Source organism: Rhinopithecus roxellana, chromosome 1 (assembly GCF_007565055.1).
Source record: "Rhinopithecus roxellana isolate Shanxi Qingling chromosome 1, ASM756505v1, whole genome shotgun sequence".
NCBI lineage: Eukaryota > Metazoa > Chordata > Mammalia > Primates > Cercopithecidae > Rhinopithecus > Rhinopithecus roxellana.
This window is the reverse complement of record NC_044549.1, coordinates 128,695,632-128,723,119: the sequence shown is the minus strand read 5'-3', so window position 1 is coordinate 128,723,119 and position 27,488 is coordinate 128,695,632. Positions and strand designations below refer to the sequence as shown.

Genomic DNA, 27,488 nt, shown 5'->3' with positions numbered 1-27,488 from the left:
CTGTAATCCCAGCCTGTAATCTGCTCAGCACGAGGTGAGCAGATTGCCTGAGTCCAGGAGTTCAAGACCAGCCTGGGAAACAGCGCAAAATCCCATCTCTACAAAAAAATTTAAAAACTGAGCTTGGTGTGATGGTGTGTACCTGTAGTCCCACCTACTCGGGAGACTGAGGTGGGAGGATCCCTTGAACCCAGGAGACAGAGGTTGCAGTGAGCCAAGAAGGAGCCACTGCACTCTAGCCCAGGCAACAGAGTGAGACCCTGTCTGGAAAACAAAACAAAACAAAACAAAACAAAACAAAACAAAACAAACAAACAAAAAACAAGTAGAATGTGCACTGGAGTGAATCTAACAATTAATGTGCAAGACCTTCATGGAGAAAAATGGAGAAACCTATAGACATTTATAGCAGGACAATAGGGAAATCTGAATAAATGGATACATATTTTATTCATGGATAGGAAGGCTCACTTTAGTTCTGGTACTTACTAGCTACGTGACTTTGGTAAATTTTTTGAAGTCTTTGTCTATCTGAGCCCTACTTTCCTCATGCAAGTGATAATGGAATCTCCCTTGTGAAGTTTTTTGTGACTGTTAGAACTAGTAAATGTCAATTTAAAAACCTCTCAAAATTACATGCAATATTTGTAGTGGTACAAATATTCTTATGTAACTCTAAAAAAGAGAGATGTGAAAGGATATACACGAAATGTAATTATGGTCACTTCCAAGAAATACATAAAGTTTAGAAGTTGAGGTTTTGTTATCTGTAATGTTTTAATTCTTTTTTAAAAAGGCAGTGTATTAATGTATTATTTATACTTTTTAAAAATTTGAAGGAAAATCCTTATTTTTACCATCTTGGTCTGCTTTTTTCTATTTCTTTCTGGCACAACTCAATCTTTTCAAAGTTTACCTATGTTGGTTAGAGATGGAGCCTTACGGAATATTGACTCGAAGGCAGACACCCAAGCAGTTACTGCATGGAACATATCTATATGTACTATATACGAACACGTATAATGTATGTGGGCTTATAAGATGAACAGTATGTATTATGTCTTTTCATTCTTTATGAGTATTTATAAACATGTGAATTTTAGTATCTGTGAATGATGCATAAATGTATACCATTGTTAAATAAATGAATTACCTTCATCTCAATGTCCCCTACACCAGAAATTATAGAGGACTTTTTCTAGCTTGAAATCCTGTTCTATCTTCTATTTAGCTTATCCTTTCCTATGGAGTTGGTTGAAATAATGATGTTCAACAGGCAATTATGCTTGTGCATTTACCAAGCTTTTAGTATATTTAAAATACTCTGCTAGGAGCTATGGGGGATGCGAAGATGAATTAGGATTACCTTAGCCATCAGTAAACTTAAAGCTCATTGGGGATATCACAGAGCTTCCGTAAAAGCTGTAGTACTGAGCTGTGTGTGCTAAGGGCTGTGGAGCTGAGAGAAAGAAGAGCTCAGCCAGCAATGATGTTGACATGGTTGACTGAGAAGAAAGAGCAGAAAAGACTCCTGTTTACTAACTGTGTCTTACATGCCTCCACTGGAGAGAGGAACTGCTAAAATCAAAACCTCAAGACTCCTAAACTGCGTGTAACTTTAAAAGAGTTTTTTTCATGCTATGAGATTATGTTTTTTGCATTTTCAATTTCAATCAGAAATACAGCATCTGTATTTCTCCGTTCAAACTAATTAGGAATGTGCTATTTCATTTCCCCCAAATCTTCCAAAATAATGAGCCCAGCTTACTGAAGCATGTGTGTGGGTTGTGGGGGTGGGTGGCATGCCAAGAGGCCTGTACACTGGAGCCTGTGAGATATTGAAGGTTTCTCTGCTGCTCTGTTGTACCACTGGCTTCTGATGTGGAGCACAAAGTGTCAGCAGTACCCGGAAATCTGTATCTGCCAGGAAACAGAAAAGAGTATCACCCCAAGCTCCAACAAACCTGAGTCAGCATCTCCTCCATGACATTTCCTATATTTGTGGTCTTGAACATACTATTTATTCCACTTAATCTCTTGAGCCCAAGTTTCCTCATCTGGAAAATGGGAATAGTGGTATCACCTTACACAGTAGGATTAAAGATAATGAATATAGGTTTCCCAGCACCGTGCCTGGCACATAGGTCTCCGCAGATGTTAAGTTCCCTTCCTTTTTTCTTTATCAGACACAGGTAAATGTGCCAAGATTCCCTGACCCCTTGAGTGTCCTCATAAAATGGAGAAGTGGTTTAAAATGAGAGCAAGTATGAATTTACAGATGAAAAACTTCAAGGAAGAGGATGGGAGGGAAAGAAGATGCTTTTCAGTACCAGCTGTAGAAGAAAAAATATTGTAAATATTCACCTTCACCTCTAGAAGCTGTTAATGAATAAATAAGTTTAAAAAACTATAAACTTTATGGAAACATCTGCTTGCAGGGGTTAGGAGTGGCTGGATGCGTGGGCCAGACTAATAACACTGGAGGGGTTGGAAGAAGAGCACAGAGTTAGTCATCTGGCTGAATGTGTGTAATAAATTACAGCCCAACTGGAGGGACTGTCTCCCTGGGTGAGTCACTTTGAACTAGGCAAAAATAGCCAACAGAAACCAGCCCCAACTAAAGAAAAATAAATCATTTTATTTGATTGACTGACATTGTTTTGATCAGAGTGTGAAATCACATGCTGAGTTTAGTTTGGTCAGAAAGGCACCCTGTTGCTGGCGGAATCACATGCACGTATTCATTCCTCTAACCATTTGCTAGGTGTAACTTTTAAATATATAATTATCTACTCTCAAACTTACCTTTCTCCCACCTCTATCTCCAAAACTAAACAACTAACTTTTTCAATGAAGAAGTCATTCTCCACATTTCCTGGGCTTGATACATTGGCTTTATGTACCTTCAGTCTCCTTCCCCTCTCTGATATCTCAATACCAAATCAGACACCAACTCACCAAGTTTTGTCTTTTCTCTCTCAGTTCTGCCCCTTTCTCTCCATTAAATTCCTTGTAACAGCACCTCCAGTTTCTGGGTAGGGGCTTCTTAATGGCCCTAGCATGTCTCTGGTCTCATAACTATCTTCTCACTCATTTCAGTCTGTTCTGCACATGAGACTACCAAAAACCACAAGTTTCAATTATTTTCCAGGTCAAGAACTAAACTATCAGTTTGTGTTCAGTGCCTTTTCCAAGTAATCAAGGTACTTTATCCTCCTAGGCTAACTGGACCTCCCACTAGTTTGAGGGGCGAGACTGTGAAGGACTTGGGAACAGGGATAATGTCGTCATTGTTCTTTCTGCTGACTGTTGTGATTCTGGGATAACAAGGAAGCAGATATCACTAACTGGCTATGTATTTCTGGACGATGATTTATCATATGCTGGAAGGGTAAGTTCATGTCAGGTCACGAAGGACTTGTATCTACTAAGCATGGGGGACACGTATTTACTACAGGGTGATGAGTAAGAGGATCAAAAAGCTGGGATAGAGCCAGATGCAGTGGTACATGCCTGTAGTCCTAGCTACTTGGGAGGCTGAGGAAGGAGGATGGCTTGAGCCCAGGAGTTCAAGATCAGCCTGGGCAATATAGTGAAACCCTCAACTCAGAAATAAAATAACATAAAATAAAAAAGTGTTGGGATAATACCATGACTCTATCCAGGAACTGCTGGTAAAACAAAGACAAACAAGAGAGGGAAGGTACCTGGTGACACGTACGCATATGTATACATAATTATAAAGAATACTAGAAACCACATTGATGGGCTGATCAGTCTAAACAGCAAGAGATTGATTTGTTACGGGAATTCACGACCCTAAGGATAGAGCACCTAGAGATATCATGAGTGAGCAGAATATGGTAAAGAACACACGTGAGCTCCTTATGAGCATTTTCTACAGGCCACTTGTCCACAGGAAGAAACGGAGGGTGGATTCCCAGCCACTGGTATTCTGCCATAAGGGAAGTGAGAGCAGTGAAAGTGGTCTTGTGTGGCCAAACACTTCCAGAAAGCCCTTTTCAGCTAAAAACAGAGCATCAGACAAGTCTCTTCATTTCCCTCGTTGACATGGAATAAAGAAGTTTAACTAGATACACTCCTCTGTCTCACATTCTTTAATTTTTTATTTAATGTTTTGTTTTGTTTTTGTTTTTTTCTCTTGGTCCCTCATTCTGACCAACAGAAAGACCCTGCTTGGTGAAGCAAGCAGAAGAGACATATTAGGAGAAACAAGCCACTCCAGCTCAGAGGCCGTGATTGTCAATGAAGAGAAGGCTGGCTGTAATAAATAGCCAAGAAGTCTAGATTTAGGCAGTCTAAAAGGTTGAAAAGAAGACAGTTATGATTATATGAGATTCTGGAATAGAGGCAGACTGAAGTTTTCCAAAATGGGGAAGCATTCAAAAATCATTCCAATAAAAAGGGAAAATAAATAGTCCTTTTAAAAGATGTGCCTGCAGTCTCACCCATGGATTCCCATTTGAAAAAGACATTTAGAAAACAAGGAAAAGAAAGGCATACGACCAAGGAACATATAGGAAGATGGCACAAACTTAATCTTAAAAATTATAATGTGAAAAAAATAGCTGAAAGTGATCTGAAATACTAAATGACAAAACCCCACTATGGGCCAAAAAAAAAAAAAAAAAAAAAAAAAGGTGGAGGAATTCTGGGAAGTGGGGCCAGTTCATTTTAGACCAATAACAGCAAAGAGCAGCTTAGTCTATCGCTTGGGAATGAAGATTACCAGAACCTCCGGGGAGGCTACTGAACCACTTTCATTGATCTTTGAAGAAGTTTGGAGAACAACAACAAAAAACCAGAGGACCAGGAACAAGCAAATCTGATCTTCTTTCTTTCTTCCTTTTTTTTTTTTTTTTTTTTTTTTTTTTGAGACCAAGTCTCACTCCGTCACCCAGGCTGGAGTGCAGTGGTGCAATCTTGGCTCACTGCAACTTCTACCTCCCAGGGTGAAGCAATCCTCCCACATCAGCCTCCTGCGTAACTAGGACCACAGATGCGCACTACAAATTTTTTGTATTGGTAGAGACGGGGTTTCACCATGTTGCCCAGGTTGGTCTCAGTCTCCTGAGCTCAAGCAATCCACCTGCCTCCCAAAGTGCTGGGATTAGGTGTGAGCTACTGCACCTGGCCTATTCTTACTTTTATTATCAAAAAAAGTGGAAGAAAATATATTCCACAAAGTATCAACAGTGTGAGCATGATAGCAGTCTTAGCTAAGAATCCAAATCATAGTTTTAAATGATTTTAAAATAAAAATCAAATATCATCTCATCCAACTATAACGACAATTAACATTTTGCTGTAAATTCTTTCTAGAATTTATCCATATATATGTAGGCATTTCTTTTAAAAAATTTCAAATTTGTTTTAGCTCTTTTTGTCTTTTTTTTCACTTCGCAGTGTATGGTGAGCATTATTTGGTGTTATTAAACATTCCTCTACATACAATGCTGTTTTCCCTGGTTACCTAGTATTTTATTGTGTAAGTAGACATAATTTATTGACAGTTCCCTCTGCTGTTGTTTATCTTTAAAATCCATTTCTTACAACTCAAAACCACAATGAGATGCCATCTCATACCAGTCAGAATGGTTATTACTAAAAAGTTCAAAAAAACCAAAACACATGCTAGTAAGGTTGTGGAGAAAAGGGAACACTTATACACTGTTTTTGGGAGTGTAAATTAGTTCAACCATTGTGGAAAGCAGTATGCAGATTCTTCAAAGAGCTAAAAGCAGAACTACCATTCGACCCAGCAATCCCATTACTCAGTATGTACCCAGAGGAATATAATTCATTTGACCATAAAGACACATGTGTGCAAATGTTCATTGCAGCACTATTCACAATAGCAAAGAATCAACATAAATGCTCATCAACGACAGATTGGATAAAGAAAATGTGGTACATATACACCATGGAATACTGTGCTGTGATAAAAAGAACGAGATTATGTCTTTTGCGGGAACATGCATGGAGCTAGAGGCTGTGATCCTTAGCAAAGTAACGCAGGAACAGAAAACCAAATGCCGCATGTTCTCACTTACAAGTGGGAGCTAAATAATGAGAACTTGAAGACTTACAAACACAAAGAAGGAAACAACAGATACTGGGGTCTACTTAAGTGGGGAGGGTGGGAGGAAGGAGAGGAGCAGAAAAGGTAACTATTGGGTACTGGGCTTAATACCTGCGTGATGAAATAATCTGTACAACAAACCCACGTGACACAAGTTTACCTATGTAACAGACTTTTACATATATTCCTGAACCTAAAATAAAAGTTAAAAAATAAGTAAGTAAATAAAATTCATTTCTAACAGTTAGAAACTATGACTTTTACTATTTTTGCTTTGAGGAACCTGCTGAGGTTTTATCCATAACCTGATGCATCATTAATCTTTATAAATGTTCCACGAGCCCTAGAAAGGAAATTTTATTATGTGTTTTGGGTATTACACAGCATACAATTTTTTCAGTAGTATTCATTATATGACACAATTCCTGTATTTATATTATGTTTCGTTTGTTTACTTGATGTATGAAAGCCTGAGAGTGGTATTTGGAAATATTCCACCGCTATCGCGTTTCCATCAGTCTGGGGTGCAATATTAATTGATGTGTGTATTTCCATGACTGTTATATCTTCCCTGTGAATTAGATTCTTCACTTATAGAAGACAACGCTTATTGTATTATTTAATGATATTTGTCATGAATTGCATTGTCTTATATCAGTATCATGACTTCTGCTTTAGTTTTTGTGGCATCTCCCTGCTATACCTTTTCTCAGTGTGTTAATTTTTGCATGACACTTTGTTTTAAGGGCTGCTATGGTAAACAACATAAAGCTGAATTTTCATTTTTGATCCAATAAGAAAACTTTTATTAAAAATGAGTTATTTAGTTTACTTATGTTAATTGTTATAACTGAGGTGTTTGGTGTCTTCATTTTCATGCTCTATTTTATTATCATTTTAATGCTTCCTTGCTGTCTCCTTTGTTTAATTAATATTTAGTTTGCTACATGGAGTGTGTTTTCTCAGACCCCTTGATTCAGAAGGTGAGTTATTGAAAACTCTATGACTATTGTCTTCTAAATTTAAGCATCAGGAATGAAATGACTCTCTCATAATTGAACCAAGGAATTCGGAATATTTTATTTTCACTGTCTCATCCTTTCAGACAAACACGTCGTTTCAGGCTTTAAAAATTATTATCTGGGTTTTTAGGCCCAAACTTATCTCAGAATTTTTTTGTATCAATGCATATATGCTGTTTGAATATATTTTACTTTTGCACACAGCTTTTTTTTTGAAATGGAACCTTGCTCTGTCCCCCAGGCTGGAGTGCAGTGGCCTGATCTCAGATCACCACAACCTCCGCCTCACTGGTTCAAGCAATTCTCTGCCTCAGCTTCCCGAGTAGCTGGGATTACAGGTGCCTGCCACCACACCCGGCTAATTTTTGTATCTTTAATAGAGATGGGATTTCACCATCTTGGCTAGGCTATTCTTGAACTCCTGACCTCCTGATTCACCCGCCTCGGCCTCCCAAAGTGCTGGGATTACAGGCATGAGCCACCGCCCCTTGCCTTGCATACAGTTTTAAAACTTGATGTCCAAATTATTAGTTAGATGTCCTTTTTAATTGGCTTCAGTACAGTTGCCTATCTTTTATACTATCACTTCCTTCACCTGCTTGCTTTGACTTTTGATAGAATACACAACTCATTAATTCCAGCTAGTGAATTTGAATTCTGCTGTTGTGCTTCTATTTCCTTGCAGTAGGTCCATATTTCATTCACATCTTTGAATACCGTTTTTCATTTTCATCTCAGCCTTATTCTTATTCTCTCTCTCTCTCTCTCTCTTTTTTTTTTAAGACGGAGTCTCGCTCTGTGGCCCAGGCTGGAGTGCAGTGCCACAATCTTGGCTCACTGCAAGCTCCGCCTCCCGGGTTCTTGCCATTCTCCTACCTCAACCTCCCGAGTAGCTGGGACTACAGGCGCCCACCACCACGCCCGGCTAATTTTTTGTATATTTAGTAGAGACGGGGTTTCACCATGTTAGCCAGGATGGTCTCGATCTCCTAACCTTGTGATCCGCCTGCCTCGGCCTCCCAAAGTGCTGGGATTACAGGCGTGAGCCACCGTGCCCAGCCCCCTCTTATTCTCTTTTGATTTGTAAAGACCATGCCTTTTAGTGCCCTCTTATGAAGATTCTAGTCTACTAAAGTATTTTTTTAGGCCCAGCTGGAGTATCTCATTTTCATTTCAAATGCTATTATTTACTCCCTTATTTTACATTTCCTTTAATTCCTTTATGTTTTACTCTTTATTCATTCTTAAAGAAGGAAGCATTTTATAAACTTGGTGCTTGTTAAATAACAGGTCTTTTTGGTCTTGTTCTCACTGAATGCTAAAATCAATAATGGTGAGTGGATGTACACAGGTCCCAGACTTACATCAAATTTGAAGAATAGATGATCCTAGTGTAACTATACTTCAGTTTTATTTGCCTGTTACTGCCAGAACAAGTTCTACATTTTTTGAAATGCATCGTAATTTTTTTTATGATGGGATCAAAATATCTCAATATTTCATAAACATTTTAATATATTTTTTCATTTTTTAAATGTACAGCCCTATATATGTCTGTTCCATCAAGTTCCTCACAGCTCTAAAACACTAATTTGTTTTTGGCACTCAATTTGTTGAAGATTGATAGATGTATGTTAGAGTTTCCCTCTGCAATTGTGTTTTGACTGCTTTATTTAACCATTTAATGGTTTTGTATTAAATTCTACTTTTAGCTATAGTTTAATACTAATATCACCCTCCTTTCTTTTTGTTTACATTTTCCTGATATATCTATGCCCTTTCGTTTTTTATCCCTTTTCTCTCCCATTTGGTTTAAAACAGCATATGTTTAGAATTGGGTTTTGACCAATATGCATGTTTTTTTGTCTTGTAATAGAAATGATTGGTCAGGCACGGTGGTTCACCCCTGTAATCCCAGCACTTTGAGAGGCTGAGGCAGGCAGATCACGAGGTCAGGAGATTGAGACCACCCTGGCTAACACGGTGAAACCCCGTCTCTACTAAAAATGCAAAAAATTAGCCAGGCATGGTGGCAGATGCCTGTAGTCCCAGCTACTTGGGAGGCTGAGGCAGGAGAATCACTTGCACCTGGGAGGTGGAGGTTGCAGTGAGCCGAGATTGCAGCCACTGCACTCAAGCCTGGGTGACGGAGTGAGACTCTGACTAAAAAAAAACAAAAACAAAAAAAAAAAAAGAAAAAAGGAAATGATTAAACCATTCACACTTAATGTGGTATGTTTGATCTGGCTTCTATCATCTTATTTTATACTTTTTATATTAACGTTTCCTTGCTATTTCCTTTTTAATTTTTTTTTTCTTTTCTTTTTTTGAGGCAGAGTCTCACTGTGTTGCTCAAGCTGGAAGTGCAGTGGCACAATCTTGGCTCACTGCAACATCCGCCTCCTGGGTTCAAGTGTTCTCCTGCCTCAGCCTCCCGAACAGCTTGGATTATAGGCACCCACCACCATGCTAGGCTAATTTTTGTATTTTTAGCAGAGACAGGGCTTCACCATGTCAGCCAGGCTGGTCTCAAACTCCTGACTCAAGTGATCCACCCGCCTTGGCCTGCTGAAGGACTGGGATTGCAGGCATGAGACACCACGCCCAACCCTTTTTAAGTTTTCATTCTCGGCTATGATGTTCCAAATCTTCCTCCTAATTTTGAAGTTAAGCATGGTATTTCTAGTTTTATATTCATCTACTCTCTTCTTATTAAAAAATGTGTTTAAACCTGTATTTTTCTGTGTCAACAATGAAACAGTATTCAATGTTTCCCACAGTACAAAATGAAACTTTCAGCACATCAAGGTTTTTTGCCTTGAGTAATCTGAGTTTTTACCCCCAGATTATTATCATTAAGTTTCTTATGTATCTTCTTTGTTGAGAGTAATTTTTGACAGTTGCATTGTTTCCTGACTATATTAATAACACGTAAATACTAAGTCTATGTTTGTGTGGTTTTATTATTCACCCCACAGTTTTAATATCACATCTCTTCCATTTTCAAGCTTTAATGTTAATTTCTCTGTTGACCAGAATAGTTTGAGTAAATACATTTTTTTATTAAAGGGTTTCAGTGGCCTACTTGCTGGGTACTTTTTTTTTTTTTTTTTGTCTGAGAATATCTTTTTGTTTTCCTGTACAAATTACTAAATACAGAATTCTGGCTCATAATCTTTTTTTTTTTTTTTTTTTTTGAGATTGGGTCCCACTGTTGTTCAGGCTGGAGTGCAGTCTGAACTCATCTCACTGCATCTCACTGCAGTCTCCACCTCTTGGGCTCAGGTGATCCTTCCACCTCAGCCTCCCGAGTAGCTGGGACTACAGGTGAGCATCACCATTCCTGGCTAATTTTTGTATTTCTAGTAGAGATGGGGTTTTGCCATGTTGGTCAGGCTGGTTTCAAACTCCTGGGCTCAAATGACTGCCTGCCTTGGCCTCCCAAAGTGCTTGATTTATAGGCATGAGTTACGGCACCGCTTGGCTCATTATCTTACTACCCCATAATTCCATAGTCATACCTCAACTTCTTTCTGATATTTAGTGTTGCAGAATGTCTGACACTTGCTTATTTTTTCTTTGAAAATAAAACATTGTTTTTCTGTTTTCATACCAACAGATTTTTTTCTTATAATTAATAATTTTCACCAGAAAATACTTTTAATTTTTCTTGGTACACATGAAGCATTTTGAACTAATGTCAGGAAAAAAATTTTTTTTAACTTAAAAATTTCTTTAAATCTAAGTTCCAGGATACATGTGGAGAATATGCAGGTTTGTTACGTAGATACACATGTGCCATGGTAAATTAAAGTTAAAAAAAAAAATTAGAGGCAGGTCTCGCTCTGTCACTCAGGCTGGAGTGCCATGTGGCGGTCTTGGCTCACTACAGCCTTGACCTTCTGGGCTTAAGTGATCCTCCTGCCTCAGCTGCCTGTACTTTTTATTATAACACCTTGTATTGTTTCTTTTCCTGGAAGTTCTGTATTTATATGTTTAATGTATTGAATAGTAGCCTCCATTTTCCCCTCATTATTTCACTTTCATGTTTTTTGTCAGAATTCTTCCTTGTCTTTAGCTTTCTGCATTGTTCCAATGTTTGTGCTTCCACTGCATGATTTTAATTCTGCAAAATATTTTTCATTTCAAAGTAGGCAAAGTTTCACAATCTCAGATTGCTCTCTTTCAGATTGCTCCATTTTGATAGTTCCTGCTATATCCTCTTAAATCTCTATAAATATAACTTGGAGATTTTTAAGTTTATGTTCTCTCTTTCTTTTTTTAGCATCTATTTTAAAGAGTGACATTAGCTTTGCATTCTTAGATGTCTCCCTCCTTTGGAACTGCTAGATATTGTTTTCATGAGCTTCACAAAGTGAGTCCCACGGCCCCAGCACAAGGCACATCTGAGGGACCACTGGATGCATTTGATTGAGATGTGTTTCCCATTGCCTGCCTACCTAGCGTTCCTGTAGCTCTTGCCACTTTTTAAAGTTTTTTTACATGGCAAAATATGCATAACATAAAAGTTACCATCTAACCATCTTTAAGTGTACAGTTCAGTATCATTAAGTAACAGTTACATTGTTGTGCAACCATCGCCATCATCCATCCACAGAACCTTTTTTTTTTTTTTGAGACAGGGTCTCACTGTGTTGCCCAGGCTGGAGTGCAGTGGTGCAATCACAGCTCACTGCAACCTCCACCTTCCAGGTTCAAGTGATTCTCATGCCTCAGCCTCCCGAATAGCTGGGATACAGGTGTGTGCCACTACGCTTGGTTAATTGTTGTTGTTGTTGTTTTTAAGTAGAGATGGGGTTTCGTCATGTTGGCCAGGCTGGTCTCGAACTCCTGACCTCAGGTGACCCACCTGCATTGGCCTCCCAAAGTGCTGGGATTACAGGTATGAGCCACCATGCCCAGCCTTCCACAGAGCTTTTTCATCTTGCAAAACAAACTGTGGCATTAAATGATAAGTATCCATTCTTTCCCACCACCACAGCCTGGCAGCTATCATTCTACTTTCTATCTCTATGAATTTGACTACTGTAAGTACTTCATATGAGTGGAATGTGCAGTATTTTTTCTTTTGTGACTGGATTATTTCATTTAGTGTAATGTTTTCAAGGTTGCATGTTGCAGTATGTGTCCGAATTTCATTCACATTTAAAGCTGAATAATATTTAATTGTATGCATTTACCACATTTTGTTTATCCAGTCATCCATAAGGGAACATTTAGGTCACTTTTACCTCTTAGCTATTGTGAAGAATGCTGTTATAAACATGGATGTACAAGTACCTCTTCATGTTCCTGCTTTCAATTTTGGGGGGTATGTACCTAGAGGTGTGATTGCTGGATCATACAGTGATTCTATTTTCAATTTTTTGAGGACCCATTGTGTTGTTTTCCATAGTGACTGTACCACTTCACCTTCCCATCAGCAGTGTACAAGAGTTCTAATTGCTCTACATCCTGCCAACACTTGTTATTTTCTGTTCTTTTAAAAAATATACATAATAGCTATCCTAATGGGTATGAAGTGGCATCTCATTGTGGTTTTGACTTACAGGTCCCTGACGATTCATGACACTGAACTTCTTTTCATGTGCTTATTTGCTATTCATATATCTTTTTTGGAGAAATGTCTTTCAAATTCTTTATCAATTTTTGAATTGTTTTTTTTTGTTGTTGCTGTTGTTTAGTTTTGGGAGTTCTCTATATATTCTGGACTTTAATTCTTTTTCAGATATGCGGTTTTCAAACATTTATTCCATTCTCTGCAGCCTCTGATGCTTTACCTTTGGAGATGTTAGTGGAATTCTTCTAGGAGTACTTTTCATTTGATCTCCAGGCCAACTTGTCCTTCCATTCTGATGACTTACAGTTGGTTGGTCTTTCCCTCAATCACTATTGTGAACACTCTTTATTATGGAATGTTTTCAAAACGTCTGACATGTGGATTATATTGATATCCTTTGCTAGTTGTCAGTACTGTAACAAAAATACCCAAATATTTTTTTTTTTTTCTTTTTTTTTTTTTTGAGAAGGAGTCTCGCTCTGTCACCCAGGCTGGAGTGCTATGGCCAGATCTCAGCTCACTGCAAGCTCCGCCTCCCGGGTTCACCCCATTCTCCTGTCTCAGCCTCCCGGGTAGCTGGGACTACAGGCGCCGCCACGTCGCCCGGCTAGTTTTTTGTATTTTTTAGTAGAGACGGGGTTTCACCGTGTTAGCCAGGATGGTCTCGATCTCCTGACCTCGTGATCCGCCCGTCTCGGCCTCCCAAAGTGCTGGGATTACAGGCTTGAGCTACCGCGCCCGGCCAATACCCAAATATTTATATATTAATTTGGTTATTTCAATAAAAATCATGGAAGGTTAAGAGTTAAATGTATATGCTTCATTTTTCATTTTTAAGGTCTTATTTTTTGAAGGTGGTATCCCCGCACCATAATTACCCTAAGTACTGGTTAAAAATGCTGGTTCAAGGCTCCTTTCCCACACCTCTGGCTCAGAGTCTCTGAGGAGAGAGCCTTGGGATCCACATTTCATTACAAAAGAAATCTCTAGGAAGTTCTAATGCAAATGAAAATTAGAGAACTGCTGGGTTCAGTGGTGACGTGTTAGCAGTTAAAAGAGAAGGGAATGATCCCTTGGAACTAACCAAGGTTCACCAAGAAGTCATGGCAGGTGATTCTTACATCTCCTTGACAGGTACATTAGTTATATAACTCAGGGAAATGTGGTAGACAGTGGATGTATGTGCAGGAGACTTGACAAAGTTTTCATGAGCCTTGCAGGCATGAGGGAGAAATACCCACTGAATACAAAAACAGGGATAACACGCAAGCAAAACCATGGCTGGTGTGCAGACCCAGTTTCAGTTCTGACACCTTAAAGTAGTTTTTATAGAAACTGTAATGCACACGTAGGAGATTTACCAGAGGAGCTAAGGAATTAAAAGCTGTGTAATTTGAGAAATCACTGAATTTTTTGTTTAGCAATGGTTCTTAACTCTTCTGAACACTGGCATAGTTGATAGCACTAGGAGACGTAAAAAAGTACTGAGGCCCAAGCTTTGACCCCAGACCAATTAACTTAGCGTCTCTGGGAGTGGGACCTACAACTGGTGCTTTTTCAAGGCCCGCCCCCCGCCCCCGGCAATGTTAATGTTAAACAGAGTTGAGAACCACTGGCTTAGAGAGAAAGACCCTGCTTACAAATCTGTGAGCTCTAATATGGAAGATGAGCATAAGTGTTTCTGTAAGCCACCGCCCTGCTTGACCATGCACCTGGCAGAAGTGGACATTGGTCTGAGTCAATAAATGGCTACTGGGACAGCTCAGTTGCCAAGCCCAGACTCTCAACACTGTGAGACATTTCTTTCCGTTATTAGATAGGCATGGACCTCATTGACATGGATCTTTCAGGTACTGGCAATACATAGATCAAGATACATGAAAATCGACTCTCCCCTGATCTCATGAGTTTTCACAGTTTCACCCACCACTTGCACGGAGGATGTCCTTATCTGGGCCTCTAGCCAGGGAGCTCGTCTATCCAATTACATGCCCATCTGGATCTCTCACTGAAACCTCAAAGTTAACGTGCCCTGAACTGAACTCGTTACCTAACCCCACACCTGCTCCTGTTCCCAGATTCTCTTGGTCAATGAAACCACTATCCTCCCAGGTGTAGGAGCTTGGTGGCCACCTTTGACTTCTCTGCCTCCCTCAGCCCCCTCACATACACTCAGTTACAAGTTCTTTCCCCCACTCCACCTGTACTGCCATTGGTTTAGTCCTCATCTGCCTGGAACTCCCTCAAAAGCCTCTCAGGGGCAGCCTCACTTTCCATCTTCTCTCCTTCCAAGACAGCAGCCTGAGGGGTTGCTCTAATGTTAAAACGTGGCCACATCAGTCCCCACTTATGAGTTCTCAGTGCCCCTCTGCTCAGCACTAGCTACAAAAAAAAAAAAAAAAAAAAAAAAAAACGCACACTTTAATGTGACAAATGAGACCCTCCATGGCCCAGCTCCTGTCCACATTTCCAGACTCATCTCCCATAACTTCCTGACTCACAGTTTTTGCTCCAGCAACACTGAAGCATAGACAACAAGAACTAGCTTTGCATACATGGTTCCCTTTACCTAGAATTTCTTACCCTCATTCCTTCACTTAACTTCACGCATCCTTTAAATTTTAGTTCAAGCTCATCTACTCCAGAGAGTATTACCTGATTTCCTAGGTCCAATACCTTCCCGGGCTGGGGATGTGACCCTCCCCTGACTCTCATCTAAAGATTGACTCTGGCTGGGCATGGTGGCTTATTCCTGTAATCCCAGCACTTTGGGAGATTAGGAGGGCAGATCACCTGAGGTCAGGAGTTTGAGACCAGCCTGAACATGGTGAAACCCCTTCTGTATCAAAAATACAAAAATTAGCAGATGTGATGGCATATGTCTGTAATCTCAGTTACTCAGGAGGTTGAGGCAGGAGAACTGCTTGAATCTGGGAGGCGGAGGTTGCAATGAGCTGAGATTGCACCACTGCACTTCAGTCTGGGCGACAGAGCGAGACTCCATCTCAAAACAATACACACACACACACACACACACACACACACACACACACACACACACTGTTCCACTCAGCTCCTGGAAACCCAGTTGGTCCTATCCCCAGAAATGAGTCCTGTGACTAGCATGAAGTGAGTGTTCAGCACATATTTACTGATTGAACATTGGTTAAATGATGGAGCATCCTCAGGAGAGCATTGCTATGGTTTGCATAATTTAGGGATTAAAGAACAGTGTGGTCTTTGGGGCACAGTGGGACTTTTTCCCCTATAGGAACATACGGCTACTGGCTTCCTAATAGTTGAGAAAGATCACTTCATGATCATCCAGCCCTGCTGGACATGCTGGCATGAGAAAAGGGAGGAGACTGACTTCCACCAGTGAATATCTTTATGTCAGGTTCTGGGTATCAGGAACATCCTTGTTGAAGAGACTTTAGGATGGGGAGTTTGGGGGGCTAGATGAGAGTAACTATTTTGTGTGACTCCCAAGGAAGGGACACTCTGGTCTTATGGGAGTTGGAAAGAGCTTTCTCTAGCTTATTTACTTTAACCTCAAGGCAGGGGCATGAGGGAGCTGGTGAAGTACTATGAGCCACTGTTCCCAGAGCAGAGGGGTGGAGAAATGCAGCAGGAAATGGAAACATTTAGGCCAAAAACATTTCAAGTATTTCAGCATCTCAGGATCAAAGTGGCCTCACTGACCTTTGGCTACTTGGAACCTTCACCCCAGATCAGCCATCAGCAAAGTGAAAACTTGGTTTCTGTGTAGACGACACTGTCTCTGCCCCAGGTGAGAAGAAAACTTCCTATGCAAACCACGCAGAAAGGAGTGATGGACCCAATGATTAACTGGGCAGGCAAGTCTGGGTTTTGTCAGCTGCTGTGTGGCCATTGAGTTTTTCTCTTCCATCCGTTTTCTTGCCACAGCAGACTTTTCTAGATGCCTCCTTTTTTCACTTGGAGAATGAGAGCGCTTAAGCTCTTTCCTTCTTTTCTCTTACACATCATGATTCCAGGAAAGAATCTTTAACTTTCACTGAAGCATCAGTGACTCAAGAGGCGAATTCCAAGAGGAGAAATGGATATTTTTGCAGGAAACAAAGCCTTAAGCTTCTTCAGAAAAGAAAGTGAAAAGAGGAGTTATGCCCTGGAGAAGGCACTGGTCAGAGTGGCAAGACCCTGGCTCCTGTTCTGGCTGGGTAGCCCCAGGCAGGGCACTTCTTTTGATGGGGGTTTCCTTATTTCTCAGGATGAAGGCTTAGAACCAGATGCTCTCTTGGCTGTTTGTCTGATCTTGTTTTCTATGATGCCAGAAATTCTTAGATCTGTCCCAAATTAATATATATCTCTTATCCTAATTGAATAACATCCCAGGGTGCTGAGACAGTGTGCAATTGACGTAATTAGACCATGCTCCTTAATTTGTTCAGAATCATAAAGAAGCCACTACTATTACCATCGTTACCCCGCCCCCAACGACCATTATCATTGTCACCACCATCACCCCCACAACTATCACCACCACCATCAATACCACCACCAACACCAACACCATCAACTCCCCACACAACTACCATCACCAGTGCCACCACCACCACCACTACCATTGCCATGATCATCACCACCACCACCACTACCATCACAACTACTGCTACCACCACCATCAACACCACTACCACCACCATGATCATCACCAATATTGTCACCACCCCACCATCACTACCATCACCATCACCACCATCAACACTACTCCCGCCACCATGATCATCACCACCACCACTACTACCATCACGACTATTGCTACCACCACCATCAACACCACTACCACCACCACAATCATCATCACCACCAATATTGTCACCCCCCACCACCACTACCATCACCACTATCACCACCACCACCACCACCAACACTACTCTCACCACCACGATCGTCACCACCACCACTACCATCACGACTATTGCTACCACCACCACCATCAACATCACTACCACCACCATGATCATCACCACAATTACTGTCACCCTCTACCACCACTACCATCACCACTATCACCACCACCACCTCCACTGCCACTACCATCATCACCACTATCACCACCACCACCACCTTACCACCATTACTCCCACCACCATCACCCCACAACCACCACCACCACCATCACACCCCCCATCGTCACCCCCACCATCACATTCCAACATCATCGCCTCCATCATCACTACCACCACCACCACCACAGTAATCACCCCTAGTACTGCCACCACTTTTACCACCACCACCAACACCAGCATCACCATCCTACCACCACCATCATTACCCCCATTACCACCATCACCACCACCAGCACCAGCATCAGTGTCCTACCACCACCATCACCACCATTACCACCATCATCACCACCACTACCATCACCCTCATGAGAAATAAAGTTCTACTCTTTAAAATGGGAAAATCTATAAAAATGTCTTAATTTGAGGGACTGATGTTAATTCCAGGAAACATTCTGGAATGGGATTTGGAATGAGCTTTTAGGATTGAAGGAACCAACATGGAATCACTGAAATTAGTTTATGTCAGACCAACAGAATTGCTTCTTGACAAGATTATTGGACAGAAGATCAAGGAAATACCAGTGATGAAGAATATTTGGACTTTATCAAGACCTTTGATAAGATTCCTCTAATAATGCTGAAAAAGAGGAAGAAATATGGGCTCAGTTGTAGTACAGAAAGCTGAATAAATTTTCTAAGTGCTGTTTAATTATTGAATTAATATCTATGTTTAGGAAACATGCATGGAATGCCTCAGAATCCTATAGTGTTCATTATATTTATTGATGACTTAGATGAAGAGGTCATGCTCATCAGATTCAGAGATGGTAGGAAGCTGGCTGAGAGGGCCAGTAAATACACTGGATGATAGAATCACAGCCAGAATTATCTGGGCAAGTTGGCAAGGCAGACTGAATTGAACAAGATAAAATGAGAAATACTGCACAGTCTCTATCTAGAGTGACTGTGAGGGGGTGTGGGCAAGTATGGGGTGAAGGCGAGCAGGTGGACAACACAGTTCCAGTTCAAGAGCAGGTTTAAAAGAGAATTGGGTTACTTCAGGTGATGTTAAGCTCAACAGGTATCAATGGTATAGATTCATAATTAGACCTTAAAGAGTTTTAATAGAAATAGGAAATAGAATGAGGAGGTGGTAATTTCAGTCTTCTCCATGCTGATTAGGACTCCCTTGAAATTTTGCACTTTATTCTTTAAGAATAAAGAAATTAGAGAAAACTAGGACAAGAGTGATGATAATAATAGTGAGGGCACTGGAGCAAATGGCTCATGAGGTAGGGTGGAGCAGTGAAAAGGGCATTGGCCAGGGAGTTGAGAGCCAAGTTACCCCATTAACGGGCTGCAAGATCTTGAGAGCTGGTTCAGGACTCCCTGAGGAGAAGTACAGACTATGGTGGTTGACTGGGTCTGCTCTTGTAGGTTTTGGTCCCCCGGTCAGGCCACACTATGGGTGGGTTCCTTTCTCCCTCCCTCACCCATCCAGGGACAAGTTCTCTTGAGACCCTGAGCAAAATTTTGCACTCTTGATATGTCATTCAGAGTAATAAATTATACCCATTGTTTCTTTTGGAAAGCTTTCAAAAGTCCCCTTTCTCTGATTTCCCAGGAAACCATGATGGTGGCAATCCTCATCCACATCACCACACAGTTATTGAGGCAGAAATGCAAAAAGCCCAAGAAAAAAGAGGAGATAAATAAAGAGAAAAGGCTTTGAAATCATATGGACCTGAGTTTCAATCTCAGTCTCTCCTATCAGCTTTGTGACCACAGGCAAATTACTGAAACTTTCTGAGACTCAATTTCCTTATCTGTGAGATGGGGTTAATACCAGGTGTATAGTGACGTGAATATCAGGTGAAGCTATGCATGTACAAAACATAGCACAATGTGGGATGCAGAGTCGGGACCCAATAAGTGCTATTGCTAATATTACCACAACATTTACTACCACCATCCCTCCTTTATCTTTCTCTCCCTCATCTCTTCTGGGCTAGGCACTGTGCTAGTGCTGAGGACACAGTAGAAAACACAGCAGACAGAGACACACACTTTGCTTGCACCAAGCTTACACTCTAGCACAGTCCAGTTAAACTTTTTGCAATGATGGAAATCTTCTAAATGTGCATTCTCCAATATGGTAGCCAGAAGTCACATGCAGCATGTAAGCACTAGCAATGTGACTGGTATAACTGAGGAACTGAATTTTAAATTTCATTTAATTTTAATGAACTAAAGTTAAACACGGAAATAGTCACATGTGAAAACAGACAGCACAGCTCTAGACACCTTTCAGGTACGTTTTTGGGACTGACTAGCCTAAGCAGAATAAGGTACACTGAAAGAAAAATGCACATAAAGCATCCAGTACAGGATGTGGAAAATCCTGTTATTTGTTCATTCATCACATTTAATTGTTGACTATGGATTGGCACTATCTCAGGTGCTGGGGATACAGAAAAGAATTAGACATGGTTTCTGCCTTCCGGGGGTTCATGGTTCAGTGGGAGATATGCAAATAAGTGACTTCACCATAGCGAGGTAAGCTTATGCACAGGTGCTACGGATTCAGGAAGTCTGTAGGGTGGGCTTCCCTGAAAGATGTTTCAGGACCTGAGCTGAATCTTGCGTAAGTTGATCTCAGAGTGGGAGCAACAACAGATTATATTCCAGGGCTACTAAACCCACTGCTGGTGGCAGAGGTGGCTTGGAGATCAACGAGGCTCTAGGAACAACTCGTAGTTAGGGCCAATTTGTTTTCTTCTAACCCGTGTGTGTGTGTGTGTGTGTGTGTGTGTGTGTGTGTGTGTGTTGTATTGCCTAATTCAATCTCTCTTCTTCCAGCCACATTTTGTTTCTACCTGGGGACTTTTTTTTAAATGATGGGTATAACCTTATTTTTAAATTGTTTTATTACTATTAATAGTTACTAGCCGTGATTTTTTTTTTAGTCAGATGAACTCTGTTACTTATAAAGTGACATCAGCTCGCACTATGGTTTGGCTGTGGAATTCTGATATTTGGTACAAATAAATAACTTTTTGAATATGGCCAGTGTGTGAAGAAGTTGTTGCTGAGGGTTAAGCTTGCTGAATCTGGCTGTGATCATGATGCGCGTTCATAGGAGTGAGTGTTGTTACAATTACTTGTATGGAGACGTGGGACATTATACACCTTTATATATTTTACATGATGGTTTGATTTGTTCCAAGTTAGTATGTGACATTTAGCTAGAGAATTCTGCAGCTGATACTTGCTCACATAAAAACAGGTATAGCTTTATGTTGTATGGTTTCCAGAATCCCTCCTGAGTGTGTAAAGCAGGGTGCTATGTGTGATTCCTTCTTCCATGAGACTGAAGAATGCTCATGTGACGTGGCTTTGGTCATATGAGGCCTTGGCCTATTTGAATTCCTAAGGGTCATCTGCTTTAACTATGGCTGAGTTGCTTCTGGTGAATGGAATCGTAAATTAGTGTACCCTTTTTGAAAAGTGGCTTCTCATAGATACTGTGAGCCTTAAAACATTCATGCCCTTTAGCCTGGTGATCTATTTCTAGGAATCTATCCAAAGGAAGTAATGGGAAATGTGTGCAGTAAAGACTTTGCCCAGAGTTATTTGTAGTTGCTAAAGACAGGAAGCAACTTAAATAACTGACAGTGTAATAATATGCAGCCAGGAAAACAATGTTCATGAAAGGTCGTTTGCTACAACACTAACTCAGAAGAAAAGCAGAGAAGCAATAGCTACAGAGGCTGAGCAACCAAACTTTTGAGTCAGACAACCTGGATTTGAATCTCGATTCTGCCACGTACTAGCCATGTAACTCGGACAAGTCACCTGAACTCTTAGAACCCTAGAAAAATGCAACCCTAGAAAAATGGTATTGATAATAATAGTACTCACCTCAGAGGGCCTCCTGAGGATAAAAGGACATAATGCATACAAAATTTAAGAGCATGTAAAGTATACTTCTTAGGCGCCCAATAAATGCTGGCTCTGTATGGATTGTATGATTTCAAGGCATAAAAATAGATAGAAAGAAAATATGCCAGTATATTAACAGTGTGGGATGGGAGTGGTAGGATCAAGGGTGATTGATTTGTTCTTTGCATACTTTTCAACTTCCCAATTTTTTGGCAGTGAGCATGAAATACTTTTATACCAAAAGAGTACATTATAATGATGTAATACAATAAGATAGACATTTAAAAAGTTTTAGAGTTTTACCACAAAGAAAGGGTACTTCCCCACCCTTTTCCCCTTTCTCTTCCAGGGAAGGAGGTGGGGCCAGCATCTACCAACTCCCACCAGTAGGAGAAGGAACAGTTGCTGGCTTCTGGTTTCTTTCCTCGTAGACGCTCACACATGCACAGCCTGGGCCTCTGGGAGTGTCCAGGTTGGAGGGATCCTTGCCATCTGTTGATGGTGTTGCCTGGGGACTTGGAGAGGTTGGGGGAGGTGGAACAGATGATCTTAGTAGTTACTCCCATCTCTGAGAGTCTAGATTTGAAGACACGCTGATGTTTATCGTTTTCTCCCCATGTCTTGGTTGATCTGAACCAACCACTACATAAAATTCTAAGCTAGGAAAGACTCATCTACTAGCTTCCCACTCTAAAGCCCCTCCCAGAAAAATACCTGTAGTAATGCCTATAGTGCTGGCTGTAAACGTTAAGTGGGGTGATTGGCAAAAAAGACATAGATCAGGAGTACCACAGGGAAGTTAGCTTAGTTGCAGCCGCTTTATTTAAGGAGTATAATTTATATTCGTATTGGAATCTCCAGCAAATGTAGCCTTTTAATATGACAAACAGTGGAGTACTTTCCTATGTCAGACACATGCCTGGAATGAGAGGGACATAAAACATAAAGGGGTGTGTGTCTGTGCCTGGGTTCATGACCAAACCTCGACATTTGCCCTCTATGATCTAATTTCTTTCACTGACAACCAGGGTGCCCTGTGTGCCAGCAAGTGGCTCTGCCAGCTGTATTTTACAGACAGAGAATCCCAAGCACCAAAATAACAAAGTTGATTCCCCCATCAAGACCAGGGGTCCGTTTCCAGTCCTGTGTCCTGACCGCTGTCTCTCATCATGACTCCCCCGGTGTTCACCTCCAGATCCAAAGTGTTGTCCCCCAAGCCTCCGAAATAAAGGAATGACAAACAGCCCTCCCAGGCCCTCCTCCCTACAGAGAGGTCATCGTATGCTAATGAAGTCCGAGGAGGTAGCGGCGGCGCAGCGCGGGAGAGCGCGCCCACGGGTTCACAGCGCTCCCGGGCACCACTGCGGCGCAGCCACAAATCGCCCGACGCTGCAGCAGACCCTCCCGCCGCGGGGGGCGACTAGGGGAGGGATCTCGACCGCCGCCCTCAGTTCCGCAGCTGGATCCCTCTAATCTGGGAGATGGTTCTAGCTCTGGTCCCACGCTTTCCACTGCAGTGATGGTGGGGATGGGGGCAGCACGTCAAATCACCTGTAGGGCTTTTTAGAACTCCACAGTCCCTTCCCCTAATTCTATTCCACTAGTTCAAAAGAAGAAAATCTCAGGCTAGGCAAGGGGAGGAGGACCGGTGGAGTCTGCGAAGGCACCACAGGTGACTCTGGGTACGCACCCCTCAGCACACAAACACACACAGAAACATCTTGTGACTCTGAGACTACACAGATCAACCTTAGATTCTCTTCCTGGCCCTTCCCTCCTTTATTCTCTGAGGTGTCCGTGTTCTCTTCAGCTTCGCTTTAAGTCGCCCTGCCCGGGGGCTTTGTGGAGTGCCCCCAAAGTCCTAGAACCCCGCGGGACGGTCGGAGGCTTTGGCGACCAGACATTAGGAAAAGCAGCCCCTGCTTCTCGGACTGCCTGGAGCGCCAACTGGATATCAAGGAGCCAAGGTAAGACCAGAAGAAGGAAATCCGACCAGTTGCTTTCGCAAACTGCCTGGAGAAAGGCCGCCTCCCACCCGCACAGCTTTGAGGCTTGAGGGGCCTCTCAGTCGCAGGGAGAGCCGAGCCCCACCCTGTGCCTTCCCCAAGCCTGCGCCCCTCGAGCGGGGCATCCCTTCCTGCAGGGCTTTGTGGCAGGTGGAACTGTCGGCGTGGGCGCCGTGGCTTTGGCTGCAGCCCCTTCCCTGGCCGCGGGACCCGCTCCCGCTTTGCCCTCCTTTTCCAAGTTGCTGCACCGGGCGCTCCCTGAGCCGGGGACCCCCTCCACCGCGCCGGCTGCCGTCTTACCTCACCAGGCAACACTTGGTTGCGCGGTGGCCCGGGGCGCTCCTTCCTCGCGGTTTATTCCCTTACTTGGGAGGAAAGAGGAACCGAGAGACAGAAAGGGGACCGAAGCTGGCGTCTGGGCGTCTTCCCGCCCGCGCAGCCCTCTCGGGGGAGGGGGATGCAGCCCGAGTGGGTGCCGCGGAGACCAGGAGGCCAGGCTGTGATTGGCAGCGCCGGGGTCTTCACCCTGTGCTCGGGGTTCCGCAGCTCCAAAGCCGTCTATCTCTGTGGCCCGCTACTACGGCACTGCGGCTCTGTGCCCTGCCCCTCGCAGCCTGGCAAGTCCAGCTGCCACTCTTACTGCGGAGCCCTGCCCCCGGGCGCAGAGCCCGCCCCCGCCACACACACCGGCGCGCGCGCGTACACACACGGCACACACAGACACGCGCGCCCACACATGCACACGCGTGCGCACACACGAACGTGGAACCGCTCAATGGGAACCTGACCCCCTTTGGCGCAACTTGGGCGCGGGCATCATTAGGACGCTTTTTACTGTCAGGGCTTTGGTTTGGGAGGAGGAGTTACAGGCTTAGGGGTGTGGAGAGTATGCAACAGTGGTGGGTACCAGAGGGCCCCTGACCCCAGAAGCGAAGGATAACTGTTTAATAAATAGCGACTGGGCATTTCCTTTTCTCAACTCCAGTCAAGGTTCCTGCAATATCCAGACCAAATCGAAGAAAAAATAAAAATATAAAATCAACAAGCTCTCTTTGTTTCCCAGGAACTCAGTATCTCTAGGCTCCAAATCACCGGCTCTGTCCAGAGGGACATTTCTGACAGCCTTGACTTCGGTGGCAGTGGATTGGTGGCCGTTCAACTTGAAAAGGTTTTCTCCTTGTAGCCCGGTGGAGACTGGCACAGCCTGCCTGAGCTGGACTCTGATGGATGGGTCGGGTCTCCGGGGGTGTTTAATTCCCATTCTCCTTTGCTTTTAGGTGACCTTGGACAGTATTCCTGCAGAGCAAATAGATCCCTTCTTTTTTAAAAATGTAGAAAAGCGTAGCAAAGAGGCTGGGGGTGAGGGGGGAATAGGGGAGCTACATTGGCCGAGGCACTGTGACTTGTTGCTTCTCTTTCCATGACGTGCATGTCCACGTGGGGGGTGATGGTGGTGGTGACACTATTTCAGGCATGTCACACAGCAGGATGACTTCTGTCCATTTCACACCACATTTAGAGTCATTAGGAGTTTAGACTGTCATCTTTAAAATATGTGGAGTTTACTCATTTCCACAGCCGAGAATTCTTTTCTGCCAGTGGGCAGTGAAGGTCCCTGGGCCAGCACTGTAGCCAAAAAAAGCTTTCTGCAGAGTGTGGAGGCGCCGAGGGGCTCTGGGTGCCTGCACATTTGGGGAAGAAGCCTCAAACATGAATGTCAAACAGCCCTGACGACCCTGTTGGGTGGTGTTCATACTGGGCTATCTGCAGGCAGGCTGGTGAGACAGATGAGAAACAGAGCTGAGAGATCTCCTTAAGTTTCCACACAGTGATGCAGGCAGAGTTGATACAAGAACCCGGTGTTTGCTACTCCTCTTATCCTCCAGGTCTTATCCATTCTATCACCCTGGGTCGGTTCTCAAAGTTCCCTTCAGCTAGACTGAAATAATCTTGGTGAGGGTGCCTTCAAAGTTCTTCCTTTATCCTTTCTTGTTTCCTTTTCAGTCACTGACTCATTCATTTTACAGCTATTTATTAAACTCCTACTCTGTCTTCAGGTGCTTCCCCGTAACTCCAGTTCTGGGCCTTACTTGGGAGGAAAGAGGAACTGAGAGACAGAAAGGGCTTAGAACTGTCCTTGTCCCTGGAAGAGGGGAGCCCTGAACACAGGTTTCTTGTAGGCATTTTCACTGTGCTAGGTTGCATGGGTGTGGAGGACACAATCCTTGCTTTTTTTGACTGCATGCTCAATGGAGGAAAATGAACATACATGCCACAAGAAAAACATTCTGGCTGTCTATTCTTAACTCCTTTTAAAGAAGGCTAAACTGAAGGAGACTCTGTGTTTGGCTGAGCAACGTAATGGACTTGGGGTACATGTTTGCAAGTAGGAGTTAGGACAATATTGAGTTGTTCTGTTTATTAGGACAGGAAGGAAATAAGTTGAATGGAACAAACGGGGAAGACATGCAGAGACTGAGTGTGGAGCCTCAGCTTGGTTGAGAGCACATTGGGGAAGGGTAATGAGAGGGGAGGAGCTCTGAGGACAGGGTTGCCAAACAACTTTCCTGAGAACAGGCAATAGGGTTGCCAGGTTGTCCAGGGATTTGGACAGGGGAGATGCTTGCAAAGATTGGTAAGTAGTTTGCTGTGGGGTGGGCTATGAAAGCCCCTGGTCCTATGAAAGAAATCATTCATAAAGTCAATATTGTTCACCAATTTGTTTGCAAATGGATTCCTTTGGTATCAAGATGGAGCCAAATGATGCATCTGGATTGCTGCAGGATGAGTTCAGAGAAGGCTGTGTGGACTGAGTTACATGCTAATAATATGGAGGAAAAGGTGGTAATAGAGGCTGAAGCAATGTGGAAGGCAAAGAGGGATGGGGTGGGAAGAAGCACCAGACACAGTTAGTACTAACAGAGGCATCATGGAGGAGGTAGGGTTTGGGATCGAATTTTAAAGGGGAATAGAGATCTCACGCAAAGATCAATAGGACAAGGGCAATCTAGGCTGGGAGAAAGCAAAAGCAGAGAAGTAGGACAATTCATGGTGAGTTCTGGGTCTTCCCAGCAGAAGAAAGGAAGGCTGGGACAGTATTGTGGGAGTCTCCAAATGCTCTTCCGGGAGCATAGACCTTGGGTTCCATAGTGAGAAGCTATGGCAGGTGTGGATTTTTTGTTGTTCGTTTTTGACGGGAAATGAGCTGGGAAGCAAGCTGGGAAGTATCTGATGCCAGCTTTCCCAAGGTAGGCCTTCGCCATCAGAATGGAGCACTGTGGGGAGGGAGTCCTTGGTGCTGCTCTCACGAGGAGCCAGAGCCCAGGGGGCTTATGTGGCTCAGCTGCACAGGGCACCCAGCTAAAGGGCTGAAATCCAACTCATGCCCCACTTGCCCAGTCACACAACCTGTCGGGGTTGTGTCTGGCAGGGTCATCTCTGCCTGGAGAGAGAGATGCCTTTTCTCTAATTTGCATGGGCTGACAGAGGCCCTGCAACTGAGCTCTTTATTTGAAAAGGTTGAAGCTACAGTGAAACAAGTGAGGATTTATTGGGCCTTTGCTGTATGTGCAAACATAAGGTAAAGCAGAAAGAGTCTTGAGGTCAGGACTATCTGCAAGTCTGAGCATGTCTCTGCTCTGTGGTGACACCCTGAGACATACTATAGGATACAGAGGAGGAAGCTTAGTACCTCCCCTCAAAGATTTTGCAATCCGTGTCAGTTATAAAACAAACACTCCACTGGTTAAGAAACAATGAATGACAGTATGGAATCAAGTGCTA

The 27,488-nt window shown here is 42.8% G+C and overlaps 1 protein-coding gene across 4 annotated transcripts in view; it reads right to left on the bottom strand.

Moving 5' to 3' along the window:
• Positions 1–24,433, bottom strand: part of DGKG (diacylglycerol kinase gamma) — a 220,282-nt gene extending 195,849 nt beyond the window's left edge. For 2 of the 4 annotated variants that reach the window (XM_010376605.2, XM_010376606.2), the window contains exon 1: positions 24,006–24,294. The gene's annotated coding sequence lies outside the window, so the exon portion shown is untranslated. Of the gene's footprint in view, positions 1–24,005 lie in introns of all 4 variants that reach the window. The other 2 variants (XM_010376604.2, XM_010376607.2) reach the window with 2 other exon arrangements.
• Between the last annotated feature and the right edge of the window lie 3,055 nt (positions 24,434–27,488).